We start from the raw sequence: 20,143 nt of genomic DNA, 5'->3' as shown, positions 1-20,143 counted from the left end.
AAGAATGATGCCTGATATGCACAGTGCATTCAATTCAACATGTTCATCAAAAATAATTACATAGCAAGAGAATAAAATAGATTGTGGATGTATATTCTTCAACAACATTCATTCATGTTGTTGACAATTAAACATTTTCAGTGTGCAATAATTGTAGTATTCTGCTACAAACTGTGGTGTGCAAATTATTATTATTATTTTTTTAAGTTATATGCTTCATCAACAGTAATGAGTACTCTGTATAATGCTTTTCATCCCCAATTGTTTGGCAGTAGAAATTAATCATTATTCAGGATAAGTAAGATTTCCAAAATGCTGGACATTTTGCAAATGCATGTATGTATATGTGTGTATGTCTGTATATAAATATTGGATTTTTTCCACCTTTATGATCAGTTATTATATAAATGTTGTTATAAGAAACAATGGATTCATTATATCTGTAAAAACATAATAAATATATCCTCATAAGAGAGATTTAATGTTTCACTTTATTCACACATTTCATACATTCTTACAGTGCTGCATATCTGAAAGCATTGTTCTTGATTTGCTAACATTTGTTCAATTTTATTATCATTGATTTTCTGTTTTCCTGTATGCAATGCTTCACCCAAATCATCATATTTCAAATGCATAAACACAAAAATAGTCACATCCCAACCTAAACCTAGATTGTTCAGTTTTATTTTGTTAAAACAAATGCTCAGATGAAGTGCTCAGGACATAAAATCCAACAATGTAATGCCTCAGATCATAATATGACAACTTTACTTGCGCATGTAAATCCTACAAAGATCGATCACTCATCTTAGAACAATGATTGTTTGCTGTTAGGCTTAAAGAAGACATCTTACTCTGTGTTATACTCTTAACAAGAATACCTGCAAACCTTACTGTATGAAAATCACTGGATAACAGCTCAGAGATGAGCCAAACAAGGAAACAAGACACACATTAACAGTATAGCCTTAACCCTTTGTGTAATTTCTCTTTAAGTTTATAAGTATGCTAATAATATAAATAAGATAAATTATAATAATGTTAGAGATAGCTTAAATATAATCATTCCGGATTTTAGAATCCTTTTGTTTGCTGTCTGAATATAAGTACGACCCTCATCCTGACCTCTCATTAACCTCTGGTTTCATTGATCACCTTCACCAGCCTGACTGAATTTAGAAATGCCTCTGAGAGGTAATGGAGGATAAAGCACAACCTGAAGAATGTGTGCTATTGACAAAGTACGGTTTATGTAATGTCATTCAGTTCAATAGCATGCATTAGTTCCCTCGGTAAGGAGAGAGAAAGATAGAGAAGGAGCAAATCTACTTTGTGATATGTTGCTTTGAGCAACCTCTCGACCTCACAAACTGAAGACCTTGGATGCATGTTTACACTTGTGCCTGTGTATGTCTATACGTGTGGCGTGACTATATAGGATACCAGTTATACATTGATTTCTTTAATGAATTGTTTATATGGTTCCAGCATAATGTTCTCAAAGACCACAGCAGTATGTGCTCTCTTAGCCATTTTCAGGATCAGAAGTCTCAATGTGCTTGTAAATTTAGGTTGTTAGATTCGATGCGAAAGTCTACTGTCAGCCACAGTAGCCGGTTCTTACAGCTCAGCAGGAGTCCTTCAAGATGAATGGCAGGAGCAGCGTTTCAGCTGCTTTGCGTGTGTTTTTGCAAGTGTGTGTGTGTGTGTATGTGCGTGTGTCATCATTTCTTTAGACCTAATGCTTTCTTTTCTAGCTGAGATCTCTTCACACTAAGCCACTGTGTTTGTGTTTCGGTGTGTGCGTGTGTCCACGCTAGATTTTCTCCGCCTTTAAAAATGACTCGTTATGATTACAGTTAACATGTCCTGAGTAACAGTGCTAAAAACACACACATTTCAGCTGGAATATCAGAACTTTAAAAAGAGGCTTCTCACAATGACAGAGTAGTGACAGAGAATCAGTGATTTTGTCATTGTTAGGTGCCATATCCAGTGTCTTCGGATCAGATTTTCTTTCCATTTATGGAATTTTTCAGAGGAACACCATGAAGACAGCTGCTGGATTATACATCCTTTCAAAAGCATGTTGAATTGGCTTGCAGTGGAACATTGTGTTTTGTATTTTTATTATTAAAATAATTATACTACTACATGCGGATACAATAAGATCTAACAAGGAAAAATCTAAGGATCTAATAACATTTCCATCCTTTTCAGACCTATCTAGCTGATAAATATCACAAAACTTGAATCATTTTTAGGCTTCTGCTTCTGTTGATGTGTTGATTTTATATATCATGCATCAGAAAAAAATTATAGACTTTTGTTCTCTAATTAACCTCCTCAGCCAGATGAGACATGCGGGTATCAGATTGTTCAGGATCTTTGGCTGATACTAATCATTTTGCTTTAATTAACTCAAACAGCTACAGGCTAGAGTCTGTTACTGGTTTGTTTATAATATTCAATCAAATGCATGAGACGTTATTTTTTTCTTCTTAAAAATTAAAGGTCCTTTTTTGTCTTGTATTGTAACATTTAATATAACTTCCATGGTGATTTATAGTGTAAAAAAGGTTCTTTAGTTCATTAAAATGTTCTTTAAACTAAGAAAAAAAAGAACTCTTTAGGAAAAAGTTCTTTGGGAAACCCAAAATGGTTCTTCTATGGCAGGGGTGTCAAACTCAGTTCCTGGAAGGCTGGAGCGCTACAGAGTTTAGATGCAACCCTAATTAAACACACCTGGTCTAGCTAATTAAGTCATTCAGGCTAGATGGTTTGTGTGTTGGAACAGGGTTGGAACAAAACTCTGCAGGGCTGCGGCCCTCCAGGAACTGAGTTTGACACCTCTGTTATATGGCATCACTGCAAAACCTCATTTTGGAAATTTTATTTTTCGGTCTGTTCCTGTTGAAGCAGCAGTTTTTATTTTACATATGCGTCAGAAGCTTCTGCTCTTTGTGGATAGCACTAATAATCCCACAATGTCAGAGTATTTTATATTGTTGCTTTCAGCTGTAATGTACTGGCTGGCAGCCATATTAATGTCTGAGCCAGAATGAAACGAAAGCTGTATCACTCACTACCCACCATGAAGACCTTGGCTTTAGGTCATTTTTATTTGTAACTCAAGGCAATAATGTTTTCATGAATGTATTTAGGATCAGGCTAACTCATTAGGCAGAAATGTGTTTATTGTCCTGCAATTTGGCCATTTGACAGAAATTATTATTATTTGAGATTAACAGAAGTGCTATTGATGCACTTTTTGTACCACTAAAAACCTCTCAGCAATGAATACAGTGTCAGTGATACTTTTCTTGAAGTCAAGGACTTGATCTCCTCCTCTTTTGCTAAAGACGTCTCCAGAAGGCCTTATCAAGGTCTTTCGTTTCCATTTAATCTTGCCTGAATTTTCGTTAGCCGTCAGAATTAACTCCACACACATGAGTCTGTCCACTCCGTGTCATCATTGAGACGCCAGAGGGGTGAAGATCTCATCTGGGTCACTGTGGTCACACAGAGCCACAGACCATATGGTTGCCTTAGTCGAGGCCTACCTGAAGCAGCAATGCTAATCACTGAAGACAAGTGCCACTTGACACCAGAGTGACAGATGGTGTTCCTGGGTCTGTGTACAGGACTACTGCCTAAACTCGGCACCAGCACCGCAAACCTTTTCGCCTCGGCTTCGGTCGGACTGAGAGGCACAATGAAGGTGATGATGTGTCAGGGACCATTATATGAGATGCTTCCCACCTCCTCTTGTTTTGTCCCTTGGGTGGATCCTTGCCCACGGCTATGGCTGATGGCAAATTTCAACACTCTTAAAGGCATTTCATACACAACAGCATGGAAGAGCAAGATGCACCAACAACAGATAGGATGTTCGAATGGCTGTAAAGTTCATTGTTTGAACAATGTAAATTGTGATTCATACATCTAAGGATTAAAATTAGATTTAAGTCATTGATATACCAATGCTTTTCTTTGGCCAAGTGGTTTTGGATTTTGTACTGACACCATACTGGTGTTGTTTATCTTTGTTTTGTTTCTTTTTGTCTTTTTTTGTTTTTGTTTTGTATCCATGAGCACTGCAGAAGCACTATATGTGACTCTGGACCACAAAACCAGTCATAAGGGTCAATAAAAATGAAAAAAAAAAAAGATTTATACATCATCTGAAAGCTGAATAAATAAGCTTTCCATTGATAGGATAGGACAAGATTTGTATGAGATACAAGAATCAAATCCTTATGCACAATGCACATTACAAATCAAAAATGAAGTTTTGATATATTTACAGCTGGAAATGTACAAAATATCTTCATGGAACATGATCTTTACTTAATATCCTAATGATTTTTGACATAAAAGAAAAATTTATAATTTTGATGCATTTGTAATGTTGGCTATTGTTGGCTATTGTTACAAATATACCCCAGCAACTTATGACTTTGTGCTCCAGGGTCACGTATAAAGTAAAGCATGTAATGAGTAGTTGAGTAGTAGTGAGCATGAGCAATGACATTAGTGTTGTTAGTAACACTTTGGAGTTACAAGACAAGGCTAGTCATGTGATCTTAACATGGCAGATCCCATGAGGGATATAGATTAAAATATTTTTTTATTATAGAATAATTACATAGAATGAAACTGCCTTTTCTAGTCTGCTGAGTCTCATGTTTTTGTTATATTTTAGTTAAATTACTAGGTAAACCAATAACATGATATATAAAAAGAACATAGGATAATGGGCTCCAGAAGGAATTCCTTCTTATGGGTGCATAAGTACATATACAATCAATTCTGATGTAAAGAATTTATTAATTTAGCCCTTGAACATTACAGCACTGATATTGTCACATCATGCATGCAGAAAAATGAAACATGAGACATTCCATTAGTGAACATTTGTAACATATTTACAATGCAAATTTCAGCTGTAGTAATAAAATCATATAAATTATGTCCTTAATACATATTCATATCTCAATTTAATGACTTCTGAATATTCAGTTATCATACAGACCACTGGTTTGTCTGTCACTTTCTTGTTTTTTCATTGACATAAACATGACACATTCATCTAACTTTCTCAGGGCCATCTCTAACTGTGTACTGAATGCTGAATCGAACTGATATGTTACATCAAATGGAAAGCAAATCTGCTTTCTTCATCAGATTAGCGGGGATTTGTGGGTGTAGTAAATGGGGGTTTTGCTGTCCTCTGACAGACAGGGAGGAGCAGTAAGAGCGCAGCCGGCTGATGCATCAGGCTGAGGGAGTGGTTTGTTTGTCAAATGGCGCCGAGAGCTTCTCAGAAGCTCTCTCAGTTTGAGTGGCTGTCTAGGCATTACAGGATGATCCTTCCAGCATCATGATCATTCTCCTCTAAATGCTGAGGAGACCGCCCCTCATTGTCCAGTGTGTACTTTGGGATGCACTGATATTTTTAAATGTAATAATTGGTATCAGCCAATAATGGATATATATACTGGATTATATAACTGTATCCATCTTGTCAACCTTGTCCCCTAATTGCCCACAAAGGCCTCTTGACTTTTACAGTTGTTTTACTGTATATTCATTTGTCAAAATATTTTTACTCCCAGTTTCAACCTGACACAATATATATTTTAAAACTTGGCAAAAGTATAAAAATGTGTTGCATAAAATGTATGAAAAATGCCCATGGATTGATAGGATAGCAAATTATGACTTGTCCATGTCTAGAAATCCCAATTTAAACTTAGTTGTTGTTTCAGCTTATTTTAGTGCTTGTTTTGTCTTTATTTTAATGATTTTATGTCATCTTGATACCCCCAAAATTTGTTGAAGCCACATAGTGGACCCCGGGCCCCTTAAAAACCACTTACTGAGGGGTGATATTTATCAAATTAGCGGAAATTAGATTGAAATCATAAAAAAAGAACTAAAAGACATCAGAATTAGATAAAATAGTAGTTACATTTGCCTTCTTATGAAGTCTTATTTTTTGTTCGACTTTCATGTGACTTACCGCAGTCCCTGTTAAGGTCTGTAAATAAGTCTTTTTTTTTCTTATCTCTCTCTCTTTTTTTTTCATTTTTTAGGAAAAATTCCACCTTTAAGAGGCCCTTAAAGTAACAACAGTGAAAAAGATTTTTCCAGGGCATTTTCCCCTTCTCATTGCCTTACCTACCGCAGAGTGCATACCTGCAGGTGATCTGAAGGCCTGTAGAGTGGCAGGGCATCAAGGAGGAACTACAAGCTGAGAAATGGAAACGTTTTGCTACGTGACAGCCTGGAGCAGTACATTAACAAGACAGGCCATCTCTTGTCACGTGTCAGGAAAATCAGGCTGGCATCCCTGTCTCCTATGGAGGAGAGCAAGTGAGTGTAAGAAGGAGCTGGAGAAGAATTAGAAAAAGCTAATCCCTTCCAGCATTTCTCCCAGTCAACAACAAGCCTCTTTCATGCTCCATGTAACCTTGGTGAAACGCACACCTCTTTTTGTCCTACCTGCCCCAGGCAGTAGCTATCTTGTCTTCTTTCCTTTTATGTAGCCAAAGCAAAATATACTGGCAGAGGGTTTGTGCTAAAGTAATAGTTCAACCAAAAAATTACAATTTTGTCATGATTTGTTCACCCTCGTGTCGTTTAACACCTGCTGGACTGAACACAAAAGAAGATATTCTAAAGAATGTTGGTAGTCAAGCCATTGGCTTCCATAGTATTTTTAAATAAAATAAAATAATTTTAATTACATTTTTTTGTATACTATAGAAGACAGTGTCAACCAGCAACTGTTTGGTTACCAACATTCTTCATAATATATTATTTTGTGCTCAACAGAAACTCATGAAACATTATGGGGGAGAGTAAATGATGACAGAATTTTCTAAATTACTTTAAATCCACATGGCTTAAAGAGTTCAATTTCACAGTGTGAATAAGACTGAAACCTCATTGACTGGTTTTCATAACCCACACAGAGAACAATTCTGTAATGAGTGTCATGTTTCGTGCTAAATTCACATCAGACAAAACTGTAACCCAATAGTTAGATTTGGGCTTTCTCCTTGGCGACAGCAGGCCTATAGCAAACAACAAAAAAGACATACCTGGCATTCCAGCCTTGTCTCCACTCTTCCTAAGTGGATTGGAGTGTATCCTATCCCAACATTCTGCCAATGTAACCAGTGAGGGAAACCTCATCAACTAGCAATCCAAGTGTGAAGTTGGCCCTGCAATGCCAAATTACATCCATGCGAGTCCTCTATGAAGTTTTGCCGTAACCTTCGTCATGGTACAGTGGTGGTACAAAGGAAATCTTAAAGAAGGATCTAACCATGCTGGAGATGTGAGCAGCATGAGAGATGATATCTATGAGAACTCTTCCACCACCTCCTCAGGAGTGGTTACCTACCCTTATTTGAACAACACAAGAGGCCAAAGATCAAGCAAAGGTATTGAAAAGCACAAAGTGATGCAAAACATCCATACCCTCTTAGAAGAGCAGTGAACCTTGAAAGCATGTTCTGTACTAGTACAACTACCGTTCAAAAGTTTGGGGTCGGTAAGGTTTTTTAAATGTTTTTGAAAGAAGTCTTTTATGCTCACCAAGGCTGCATTTGTTCGGTCAAAAATACGGTAAAAACCGTATCATTGTGAAATATAACTGAAATCTAAAATAACTCTTTTCTACAAATTCATTTTTAAATGTAATTAATTCATGTGATGGGAAAGCTGAATTTACCCCAGTTGTCAATGTTACATGATTCTTCAGAAATCACTCTAATATACTGATTTGGTGCTCAAGAATAATTTCTTAATATCAATGTTGAAAACAGTTGTGCTGCTTATTTTTTTAACATTTAAACTTTTTTATTTAGGATTTTTTGATCAAAAGAACATTCAAAAGAACAGCATTTCTTTGAAAGTAAAAAATATATATTTACTGTCACAAAAGTATTCATTTCTTATATAAAAAATGTAAAACATTTTTACTGACCCACAACTTTTACTCTAGAAGAAAAGCTAACTCAAAAATAAATATCTGTCATCATTTATTTACCTTTTTGTTGTTTCTAAATTCAAACATTTTTCTTCCATGGAAAACCAAAAATCATTTTCAAAGAATATTATGCCAAGTAAATGAGGGCTAAGCTGACAAAAAAAAGACTACATGTGACTCATGCAGTCTATTTCAAGTATAGTCAGCAGTTATTTGATAGTCTTTTTATGAGAAATGGACCATCGTTGGTGTAATTATTCACTGATAATTGATGTGAGTAAACGGTAACAGAATTGGGGATGAACTATTTACTTTAATGAAATGTAATGGTTCTGGTTATTTGTGAAACCATTTTTTATTTATTTTTGGAAAAATTCTTTCCATGTCATAGCACAAAAATAGCATAAAATTCTTTCCATGCCATGTTGTGTCATAAGTTTGCCATATATGCATCAGACATATAGTTGTAAAGCCACTGTAAATTGCCTTTTAAATAAAGTGTTCGTGACAATTATGAAGAATCAAGCAGTGGAAATTACTCTTATGAGTGGAAAGGTAGATGTGAGCACTGCAGTACTCCATAGGGAGGCAGGCAGAATGATCCTGTTTTCATATGCCGGAGTCATTCCCCTGCAATTATCTTAGTGAATGGGGCCCACGGAAGGTAATTGCTTTGTTTTTCAATTATTTGCTGAGGCTCTGGTAATTTACTTCATTCTATGAAATATGCCAATTAGACATTTTAATTACAGTTTTCACTGTATCACTTCTCCCTGTCTCTGAAAGGATGTAATACTGCTATTAGCTAGACAGAGGAGAAAAAATGACTCACATTTCTCAAGCAGATTCAAATTGGAGAGATTAGCTTTTTGCAGAGCTTTTTGCCCACATCTTCTCAGCTCAGACAGACAACAGAATTCTAGACAAAAGAATTCTAATTGACCTTTTATTTTTAATAGAACACGGCAGTATTAATGGTTTCGTGCATCCGCAGAGCTGCAGACTATAATGATAACAAGCACAATGCCGGTTTGTTTTAGATGTATGTGCATTTTATCTATGTATTTTATAAAACGTTGAAGTATATGGATGCTGAAGGGTGTTATATACAGGTTAGCTGTATATTTATTGATCTTTATTGAAAATAATATTATTTATGTGTTCACAGAATACAGGAAGCATTTTCCATTATTTTGCCTGACTGGCTCAACAAAAGAAAACTAAATGAGAAAAGGTCATAAGGTGTGTCCGTAAACCCTTCACGTTTCTCCCTCTTCCTTTGAGTACATGAAATCTTCCACTCATTACTGTGTCTTCATTTGTCCTTGGGACTGCAATTTGATTTAATTTCAAAGATAAGTCCACAATTCTGTTCCCCATCACTCCCTCCCACTTACTCTCCCAACATGGATTGTGTGTGGGGTTTTTTTTGTTTGTTTTTTTGTCGTCCTTAGGAGCACTTAGGCGTCTAAGAAACAGGCATCTGTCTTGAATATGGCCATCTCTGCCAACCCGCAAGGGCAGTAGAGAGCATCATATGTCTTGAGGAAGATCTACAGAACCCTTTGTCTATAGCTTTGGTAACGCGGACTGATGAATGATTCTGAGCGCTGGCTCTGAGTAATATATAAAGTCATCCTACAATGTACCTTTGCACTAAATTACGCTCACTCAATAAGGTTTGACAGGTGCGGGTACTTCACCAGGCTCTTTTATATCTCTCAAGCATCAGATGGCCTCCATTTATCAGTAGCCAACCAGCCAGAGATTTCTTTCTCTCTTATTTCCTCCCTTTGTTTATCCTTCGTCTACACAAAATGCTGGTGTCAAGGAATTGTGAGTCGTAGATGTCTTTGCCAATGTAAATATAAAGACTGTTCCAGCCTTGTAATAAAAAAAGGATATTTGAATGAACACTGATTTTCTGCTAGCATGGCAAGCTAACGGGGAAGGATGTAATTGTGTGTCCATTTGTAGCTGTTTGGCACAAAGCTGAAGGGCTTTGCTGGTGGGGGTGTAATGTTATTGTCAGTGATCCATTAGCGGGAATTCAGGATTAATGAACATGTAAACATTTTAGTAATCTTTGGACTGAGGTGATAGGCTGGATAAATGTAGACCTTGCGAGGAGCCTTTTAGAGCCCCACTTTCTGATAACATCTCTGAGAGGAGTATGAAAACCAGTTGAGTTAAGACAATTTGACTTACTTACAGCTACAAGTGTTACAGTATGGAAACACTTCTAAGCATGCAATGCATTTTCTTTTGTTTGATAGATGTAGCTAATCTTCTAAAGAGACATTTTGGGCAAGTAAATATAATTTGTCTTCCACACAAATTCCAAACTTTTTTTCCCATTAAACTATGGTATTTCATGTTGATGCAACTACATAAACAACAGGTTTCCATTTCAATCAGTCAAAATAAAAGCAAGGAACTCCTTTCTTCCTTTTTTTTTACTTGTATGTGATTGCATGCACACCCTAACCCACACACATTCTTTATTAATATTCTTCCTCTAAATATCTGTAAGATACTCGGAAATATAAAAAAAAATCTGTAAGGTCTTTTTTAATGTTTTAAAGGAAGTCTCTGCAAAGCTGCATTTATTAGATCAAAAATATAGCAGCCATTTCTCCAGTCTTCAGTGTCAAATGATCCCTCAGAAATCATTCTAATATGCTGATACAGTATGGTGCTCAAGAAACATTTCTTATTATTATCAACGATGACAACATTTGTGCTATTTAATATTTTTGTGGAAACCATGATATATTTTTTAATGCTTCAAGAGAACAGCATAACCATATCTCTAACCATATGTTTATATCAGCAGTAGTCCCTTAATCATAATTGTGACCACAAAGTCTGTTTACATGTTTACATCTGCTAATTTTTGTATACAGTGTGTATATATATATATATATATATATATATATATATATATATATATATATATATATATGCTGAATTATATCTAACTATCAAACAAGTATTGATATTTTTGTCTTATATTTCTCAATTCTAGAATTCTATAAAAACTATCAACAGTGCCTTTAAGAAAAAAATTACAGTCCATGGACTTGCTTCTGGTTATGTGACGGGTGAGAATCTGTGGGTTAGACTCATGGGCCCCTTCTTGAAAAAACTGTCCTTAGGGCTTCAATTAATCATCACAGTCATTAGACTTGCCTGTCAAGCTGTGAGGCCTTGTGTGCTCAGTCAAAGGGATTTGCTTTTAAGCTAAACAAATGTTAGCATTATGTATGTTGAGCTAACAACCTGTCTAAAAAAATAAATGTAGCTACAGCTTTTAAATTTTAGTCCAGATATCACACTTAAGGTGAGCAGACAAATTGTGTAAGATTATGATATATGTCAGTGCAGCTGTGAACAAAGCTAAATAGATTTGCTGCTTTTCATTCTCTGTATATTAGTTACAGAATGCCAAACGTACACCGCAAATACTATGATGTCATCTTGAAAAGATGACATAATTTACAGCACTTAATTTCTAATAGTATTCTTTCATTCATTTACTCATTCATCCATTCATTCATATGTACATTCATGTGAAAGACAAACATCATATGGGTCCTGGGACAATGTTCCTGCTCTAGATGAAGGTACAGTAGTTGTTGTGTAAAAGCCACTCACAGCCCTTTGGGGAGATTCACTACAGGAGGTTGTAAAGGTCTTAACACACATTCTGCCCTTTACTTTTCCCTTGGCCTTGCACTAATGTCTCGTAGTAACCAGGCCAAATGGCCAAGAAAGATCTTTTTTGTACCTCTGCTGACACCTTAGCTTGTTGTTGCTGTGATGAGAATTATTTGTCTAATGAAGAGGTTTTGATACAACACAGAGCTGTGCTTGTGTTGCTGCATACTGTGCCTCTCAGCCACTACAGGGATAGTCTTAAAAGTCTTTATTTCTATTCCTAAATATGATATTATTCATATATTAAGTTTTATTTTATTTCCTATAATAATTATTATATTATTATTATTATTATTATATGATCTGTATCTCATTGATGTTGGTAAATTTTAAACTCATCAACCCATTACAGAAGTAAAAGTTATGTCTGCTTGATTTAGACATTTTAATTCTATGATTAAATTGTACAATTTCCCAGAATGTATCTTTGAATATGAATATAAATGTCTGTGAATGAGGGTAAATGGTTTGGCCTGGAATTTAATTTTCAGGTGGCTTTTGATATTAATTTTTGAATATGGGTCAGCAGATGTTAATCAGCTTACATCACTTGGTATTAAAATAACAATGAACAAAGAAAACAAAGAAAACATTCCTTAATGAATATCTACCTTCAACACGCAGTCTGGCCACCTCTTCTCTAGTAATGAATACACAGATAGCATAAACAGTCTGTTTCTCATTTCCCCTCACTGCTGCTCTCTGCATTTGTTTATATTCCAAATCTGATACAGCAGGCAAAAGTCTACATGGTTGTGGGTTCTTGCCCTTCCACAAATTTCTTTGAATGGCAACATGTTCATTTACATACACACATATAACACCATTTCAATTTGGGGTCAGTAAGAGTTTTTTTGTGTGTTTTTAAAAAATGGCTCTTATGCTTACCAAAGCTGCATTAATGCAGATACAGTAATTTACTTTTATATTTATTATTTTATTTTTATTTTTTTGCATTTAATGCGATAAATTGAAAAATGACAGCAGACACATACAGAAAGATGAACAAACAACACCAACAACAACAAAAAAGGAATGTACCGAAACCAAAGAGAGATATATGAATAAACATGGAATGTGTAGTGTAAACATATTCCACAGCCTTTCAATACCCTATATGATAGAGAGAGAAAAAAGAAACAATATTATTAACAAACAGTTGTGATGTATACTAATAATGATAATACTAATATACAGTTGTGTATACAATGCATTTGGATATAATGTAGACACATTTCTTGTAACACTGATGATTAGATGATTAGAGAGTGACAAATTATAGAAGGTGAGGCATTATTGTTAATAAAATTTAGAATTTTTTACTTTTTTATTTTTAAGCAGCCATTACTCCAGTCTTCAGTGTTACATGATCCTTTAGAAATCATTCTGATATGAAATCATTCTGTGCTCAAGAAATAGTTCTTATTTCACAATGTTGAAAACAGTTGTGCTGCTTAATAGTCTTGGGGAAGCACGTTTTCATGATTATTTGATGAATAAAAGAACAGCATTTAAAAAAGAAGCAACATTATGTTATCAACTTGAAGTGTAGTTTTTAACAGTAGCTTTAAATGTATTTGTAGTTGACAAAAATGCAAATTTTCAGTGCAAATTATGCCACTAAACACCTCATCCATTCCGATATGTGTACAAAGACAGGATGTATGAGGATAAAACAGACAACAAGCCACTAAGTATCTTAAATTAAGTCAGGGGTTATGCCCCATATCTAATTGAATGTTGTAAAACATAGTCCAGGCTGGCAGAGTGGTAGAGTGCTGTAGGCCGCAGGCGGACATTTGCAGCAGTGTATGTAGCCGAGGTGCAGCCCTATAACTTACTGACTGGGAGGTACTTACTATATAATGCAATATTCCTTCGCTGCAGTGTGCCATTTGTCATTTGAAGCGGGACACAGATTATGGCTTAGGGCAGTGCATCTGTGCTGCAAGTAGCTAAAAGCCTCCCCAGCTGAGCCTGCTGATTTAGCCGCTGGAGCAGAGGTCAACGCCCCCCCATTACTCCTCTCCACCTACTTTCTCTCTCTCTCCCTTTATCTCCCACCTACTTCCACTGCTAGTCTGTATCTACTTTCAAAGTGCTGCTCTGTTTGCTAATGCACACTCCCTAGCTTAGCACCCACTTAGCAGTGTCCCCTGATTTCCTGTGACAGTCCCTGCTAGCTAAGCCTTGCGTCTTAGCGGGTGACTAAATGAAACATATTGACTTCCCACTGGGCTCAGCCCTTGTTGTTTTGACAAATCCTCCTTTGGTGCTGATCAATCAGGGCTTCTCACTGGAGAGTGGAACGCTCCCAATATTTCATTCCCTAGTGGGGCTGCGGGGCAAGCGGGCGTATTCAATTTTGGCTCGTAAAAGCAGCCCGTTCAGTCCGTCCGCGTAATTTACCCGCCGTGCACGCACGACTCGGATGAAAAGGAAAGGGAAGATCACCCCCCCACACAATGCTGACATAAGTTACAAGCGAAAATTTTAATTAGTGGGGCGGTGCAGTGCGATAATTCACTCTCTTCTGTCTGTTTGCTTGTTTGTCATTGTGAGCTTCTATTCATTGCATCTGGCATCTGCATGCCCTGGGAGGAGAGAGAGATGGCAACAAAACCAGCATTTAAACTCTGGGGAAAAGAGGAACTTATCTTAATGTTGTTTAGTGATTCAGGATTACAGACCTGCAGCAATACACAGCAGACTAATAATGCAGACACTTCTTTTTGTAGTTAATATTTTACAGTGTTTATTTGCTTCTGCTTTCTTTTTTTGTGTGTCATCAAACCTATTGTCAGTTTTTAAGAGGGTTTAACGATAATTGTACAGACAAAAATAAACATATACTGTAAGGACAATGATAAAAAAGTTTTATTTGGTGTTTGTTTAAAGGGATACTTCACCCAAAATTTTTTTTTTTATTATTAATTACTCATTCTCATGCCATCCTAAATGTATTTGACTTGGTATGGTAAACGATGGTAAATGAAGTCGACGGGACTCCCATCGTTGCAGCTTCAAAAACCATGAAAAACGAACATGAAGGGAATCCATACATGTTGATGAATCAATGTCTTCTAAAGCATTTTAACATTTTGTTGTCTGTGTAACACAAATACTAATATTTCAAAAAATTTTAACTATAAATAATTTGTTCCCGGCTTGAAACTTGAAAGTCCACGCTTGAAATTCACATTTCTTATCGCACAAGCTTCAGAATTGACTTACATCACGCTTCACAACGTTCTAATTTTTATATCAGGCGTGAATACATGAACCCACTTATGACCATTGGCCCAAAGTGATGGTTTATAGTTAACACTTGTTTTTGAATATTATTATTTCATAGCAATTTTATAAAAAAAAAAAAAAAATTGTGTTTTTTGAAGCATCAGTTTTGGTGGTCCACTACACTTGCATTATATGGACTCGATGAATGGATTAGATGGATTCGATTTCTGAAAATCTTTGCTTTTGTTCATCCAACGAAAGAAAATAATAAACATCTGGGACAGCATGAGGCATGAATTTTCATTTTTGGGTGAACTATTCCTTTAAGCCTTTCAGGTGCTTGCTTTCTATCCAAGCTAACATGACTGAATTTGATGCAAATTCATAGTGGAATTGAATTAAGTGTAATCAGACAAACAGCAGCAAATAAAAAGACGTGGTTCACATTTACTTGTTTTTAGTCAAATCCTTTGTTATGAGACAAAAAAAATGAGAGACATTTCCAGAGAACTGTTTCTCATTGTTCAGCAAAATTTCATGTTTTATATCTTATTACCAAGTTAGCCCTGAGACGATTGTGAAAAATTTGCAGGAGCTGGTGTCATGTCGACAGGAAGTGATCAAGACATAAATATTTCACCTGGAAGAGTGTGTAATCACTGTGTTGCCTGAACTAGAGTACTGTTCTGTGCATCCCCTGCTACTCTTCATCATTTATTTACCTCACAGTCTGTTTGCAAGAGCCTCATAGTTCTGCAGCACTTGAAAGCACGGGACTTGGAAACAGTTGCAGGGGGCTGTAATCAAAGACGTTCACCCACCCACTCAAGACCACCCCTATCGTTCCCTCCCAGAATGTTAATAATGTCAGTCTCCACCTCCCAATCTGGTCTATATACCACCAGAGTCTGAGCAATGGCTTGCGCCTTGTCCCAGACCACCTCAGGCCCCTTTCTGGCCTTTGCTGTCTCTCATTGTCCTCCTCCATGTCAGGTGGGTATGCAGTGACATGCCGTCTAGCTTGTTAGCGACCCATGAGTTCAAACTGTTGCCATCTGGTCTGCTGGCTTTTACTCTGAGTGCCCTATCTTGTGTTAGCCTCTGCTGGATGTTCAGATTTTTCAAAAGACTGCGGGTGGGGCTCACACAGAGAGATGCTTGGAAAGGATTTGGTTTGGTGGGACTCTCAAAACTTTTTGTTACTATTGTTATTTCCATAAAACCTATTTACATAATGTTCTGAATAGTCAGTGAGTGACAACACTGTGTTTTTGCAGTTTTTAAATATGCATTAAGCATTGGGCAAGCAATTTTACCTGTTACTGTTGCTTTACTAAACAGTTTTCTCTGCGGTTTAGCACATGTGCTCTGACACATTGATGTCACATGGGCGTCCTTCTTTGGTCGTAATTTTGCGGCTAATATTTGCAGCATATGCAAGTTCAGTCCAAACCATTGCATCGACAGTATTTCCATAAATTTGCGTAATGCAACAATTTTCCGTTAACAAAAGATAATTTAGAAGTCATATTGTTGTGTTTCTAGCTTTCATCATGCTCTGCTGATTTTCATATAAATGTCTTTTCTAAGGCACTCAGGTTTGTGCCGAGCATTATGTTAGCACAGAGAGAGAGAGAGAGAGAGAGAGAAGAGCTTTAGTGGATATTCATTTATGGCTTGCATTTTAGGGGGGGCTTGGAAAACAATGAAATATTTATCATGGAAAGATGAATGGCACAGACAGGGAGAGGGCACTAAATTATAAAGGAAAGGTTAGGATCTAATTGAATTAGGATGTGTGGAGAGCACGAGCTAGCCAACTGCTGGGGTTCACAGTGGCTGCCACAAGTCTCCCCATCACTCTTGGTTTCACTCATCTGCCTCGCTGACTCTCCTCTCTAATAAGGGTTAATGCATAGTAATAAATCACATTACAAATTATTAAACATTTATTTGTTACAAATGGAAAGATATTAGCAGGGATCTTTTGTGCTGCTTACATTAATTTACAAGGTGCTGCAATTAAAAAATGAATGATTTGATGCTGAGATTATGTATATTTAGTTATATTTGTGTAGAGAGAGAGAGAGTAAAACATTTTAACAGTTAACATAAAAAAAATCCTACAAATAATTTTCTTGGGAATTTGGTATACCTGGTGTGAGCTCAAGTCAATAAGATTTAGTCGAATGTAATTACATTTTAGCATTTTCAGGGGGAAAAAACAGTAACATTTTAGAATAGGGAACACTCATTCACTATTAACTCTGACTTTTACCTCAATAAATTCCTAATTTGCTGCTTATTAATAGCATGAATGATGCAGAATAAAGGAAGAGAGAAAAAAGAATAGAAATAAAATCTGTTGTAATTTGTCTCTTTTTTTAAAATCTATTTTAATCTATTGTAAAATGCACTTTAAAAATAAAAAAGAAGCAAGTTTAGACCTTGAGGTAGATGCCATATTAAACTGTACAAATAAGGCTGTGAGGAATAGACTTATACACTTTATAAAGGTCCCAGATCAGGTGGAATTTTTCACCACTCATAAATCAAACTGGAAGTTTTTGTCTGGAAAGTTTTGTAGAAAGCCGTTTCATCAGCTGAACAACTTCAACAGCTGGCAATCTATTTAACACATTGTCCTTCTATTCCTCAAAGCCTTGTTTTCACTCCTGTCAAAAATGAAATGTGTCTGCCCTGACTAAGGTCTATCGGCATTCGTTTTGGCCGATAACTGATCATTCCAAAAAGCAACTATTGGAGCAGATTAATCGGTAAAACTCTCAAATCAGCAAGTATCCAAGTTATTTTTTCACTTTTTTTCCCCAAAAATAAACCACCAGAGGATAATCTGCTTGCAAATTTGCATGCATTTTTTTCTTCAAAAAGGATTATAAAATTGGGAAAAAGAGACATTATTCATAGTTAGTTATTTTAATACATCAACATATTTTAATTTATAGATTTATCAGTACAAAGTACCTGCTTAGGGGCCCCCGGGGGTCCTTGTTCTCCTGATCGGGAATCAGTGATTTAGAATATTACATTTTCCAATAGAATGTTCAGGCTCTGTGAACAGAGGCAGAGAAAACAAGATGGCGCCACTTTGTACTTTTTAAAAGAACATATTTTCATTTCTGTCCATCCCTCCCTCCCTTCCTCAGGAATAACCTCATTAGAATTGAGGGAATCTGATTGTGTATTCCCGTGAGATTAACATTTTACTACTTAATTTAATTTGAGGGGCTGGCAGAGCAGGGTAGTGTTCAGAGGGGAAAGAAAGAAAGAGAAGCGTGTATCCATCTAACAGGTGGCTAAATCGACCTCAGCTGGTGCCACCTCGGCCTCTGACACTGACCTTGCTCAACAAGAACAAGCTTAGCTTAGTCTCTCTCTCTCCTCCTCCTCCTCCTCCTCCTCTCCTTTCCTGTCTTTCTCTCACTCCACTCTTCTCTCTCTAAACAAATAACACTTCTGCTTTCAAGGGGGAGAAGATAGAAAGACACTAAAGGGGAAATATGGTACAGTACTTGCGGTGGCGGAAAGCATTTGAGGATGAATAATTTCTCCCTGTCTCTGGAGAGACGTCGCTGTATTTCTTTCTCTTTTTTTCTTTTAAGGAGAGGGTGGATTTACATAAAAGGAGCAGCGACCGCAACGGCCTGAAAGAGCCTCTAACTGGTGGGAGGATTAAGTGTATCACTGAATGGAATTATGTTGTAAATGACAGGGAGGGGTAAGGACCCCCCTGGTCCCTTTGCTCCCCTCCTCAGTGTCGTGGTCCCATCTGGTCCTTTAAAGAATACCTAGTGGTAATTACCCCCAGATGGCTTAGGGGCTTTGCACAGGCCGCCCGACCAGGTGCCAGCAAGTCCTGCTGGGTCGCAGTATTCGCTGCCAGCCCCCAACAGCACCACAAAGTGGACCGAAGCTCACCGAGTCAAGTTTTTAATATATATATATATATATATACACTGCCCTGGAAATGCCATAGAAAAGTGGGGTTTTGGACAATATTGGCATGAATCCTTTTTAATTTGTGATAATTTTGCATAGTTTATACATAGAAAAAACTTAAATTTTTGATTGATCAAAATATCCACCATTAGTAGCTATTACAGCTCTGCATAATCTGGGCATCCGAGCTGTCAGTTTATTCAAACATTGACTTTGAATTGGCAATCAATTGTTGAAGCTACAGTATTAAGGTGTGCTGACCCCAAAAATCTTTTAAAAACCTGGGCCAAGTTTAAACCAGTAACCAGGCATCACAGCTGGCAAAGGGGCATGTCTGACTTTGACATGTATATATTGCCATTATTATGTTTTATTGCTGGTCTTCAATGATAATGTCAAGTTACTTTAATGTATTTGCACCAAAAAATGATAAGGATTTATGCTGTTATCGTCCAAAACCACACTTTGCCAGGGGTGTTTCCAAACTTCTGGAGGGCAGTGTATATATATAATTTTTATTATTATTAGGGATTTTTATTTTTTATTTTTGAGCAGCAGAAGTGTATGAATTTTATCAGTTCACTGCAGATACAGTCATTTGTAAAGCAAAGTGGGTTTTTTAATACTGAAAAGCAGCCATATTGCATTGATTTGTTTTGACTGACCAAAAACTAAGATAAATAGAGGTAAGCAAACTGAAACCTGTATTGATCACTCTGCTATTTTCTCTCAGGCCTCAATAATGTACCTGAAGGCATCTGTGTTTGGCAACATGTCTGTTTGGATGGTCTCAAGTCACTGTAACACAACTCTACAAAAAAAAGTACAACGTAAGTGGCTTTTATGCCTATGCTGAAACAGGAGCTTCACTTCTTTTATTATTTGTATTATTTTACAGTATTCACACACTTTTAGTAAAGCAATAAGTCTCAAGACGCCTTGCGATATAGTGATTTTCCCATAAATAAGGGGTGTTATTAGGCTCTGCTTTGCATTAAACCTTTAAAATCACTGTAACATGGTGGTGTATTGTATTTTTATATATATATAAAATGAAGACACTAAGATAATAAAAACAAAAGCGTTTAATGAAGAATTATAAAATTATATCAAATTTATTGTAATAATATATCAAATATATTATATAAATATAATAAATATGCTTAATTTCATTATTTAAGCCATTTATTCATCATATTTATCTGCATAAACAATTTCCAT

The sequence above is a fragment of the Barbus barbus genome, assembly GCF_936440315.1.
Source record: "Barbus barbus genome assembly, chromosome: 6".
Lineage (NCBI taxonomy): Eukaryota > Metazoa > Chordata > Actinopteri > Cypriniformes > Cyprinidae > Barbus > Barbus barbus.
Note: the sequence above shows the minus strand (reverse complement) of the source record.